This window comes from Puma concolor, chromosome B2 (genome assembly GCF_028749965.1).
Source record: "Puma concolor isolate L17-30 chromosome B2, mPumCon1.1.hap2, whole genome shotgun sequence".
NCBI classification, from domain to species: Eukaryota; Metazoa; Chordata; class Mammalia; order Carnivora; family Felidae; genus Puma; species Puma concolor.
Genome location: NC_141671.1, coordinates 73,091,865 through 73,093,290, shown reverse-complemented (window position 1 = coordinate 73,093,290; position 1,426 = coordinate 73,091,865).

Here is a 1,426-nt window from a genome sequence, read left to right as displayed (position 1 = left end):
ATATTATACTCTCTGGCAGAATGTTGCAAGTGACCTCATAACTATGACTCCAGCTTTGCTATAATGCACAGGTTAATTATATCTTTGTGACCATGCCAAAAGTGTGGCTTCATTGCCCAAGGGATTGTTTATCTCTGGTGATTAAATTAAGTATCCATCTACATTTCTGAGAAATGCTCCAGCACTATTTTGAGCCTTCCTAATCTAGCTAGATTAATCCTCTTTTGTACAAACCATCAGTATTTCCATAGGATAGTTTCCATATGGATCGTTCCCATGTTAACATATTAAAACAGTATTTAGGATGAAATATTTAGCCTAAATGGAGAGGCATTAAAAACAAAGACCAGCTGTTGTGTCTATGTACTTGGTAAAAAAAAAAAAACAAAAAAAACCCAGCTGGAATCAATATAGCATTTGGACACATGGCTGAAGATGTGTTTTGTGTGAGGAATGTGCCCTTGAGGGAAATGAACCTTTGCATTTGTGTGCAACTGAAGTGGAAAATAGGGGAGAACCTTGAAAGCCAGGGACTATCTTCAGTGACATTACATGAGTGAAGAGCGAAAGCTTTAAACATTATTGATTATAAGACAGCTATGATAAAACATAGCATTTTAATTAAATCCTGCATGCTGGCAGTGAAGGCCCAGTCCCAACTATGTGCTAAATTTTAGGAACTGAGTATTAGTAGAACCTCTTAGGGTATCTAAGTGGCCTGCACATATTAGATCTGTGCTATCCAAGATGGTAGCACTAGCCATTCATGACTATTTAAATTTAAATTAATTTCAATAAAATACAGTTTCATATTCAGTTCCTGGTCTCACTAGGCACATTTCAAGAGCACAGTAGTCACATGTGATTAGATGCCACTGTATTGAATAGTGCAGATATAGAACATTTCCATTGTTGCAGAAAGTTTCTTTAGACAACACTGTAGTACACCTTCAATAAATACATGTTGAATGAATGAACGAATGAATGGCCAAAATTTGAAAGGGGAGAAAATATACTGCTCTTGTAAAAAGTTGAACCAGTCCTCTTTAAAGAAGACATTATATGGGGTGCCTAGGTGCCTCAGTCGATTAAGCATCCAGCTTGGGCTCAGGTCATGATCTCACTGTTCGTGAGTTCGAGCTCCACATCCAGCTGTCTTCTGTCAGCACTTTGGATCTTCTGTCTTCCCCTCTCCCTCCTCTTCTCCCTCCCCCTCCCATATGCAGACTCTCTCTGTCTCTCAAAAATAAGTATTTTTTATAAAGCATAAGGCTTTAAGAAAAAAGACATAGTATTTATTTGGGGATAGTGGGGAGTGATAAAGGGATAGAATGACCTTTTAAGAATTGCAATGTCCAATTCCATTGGCATAACTTAGATTTCTGTGACAAACTCCTCCTCTAAAACCTTCAGTAAAGTCTATTTT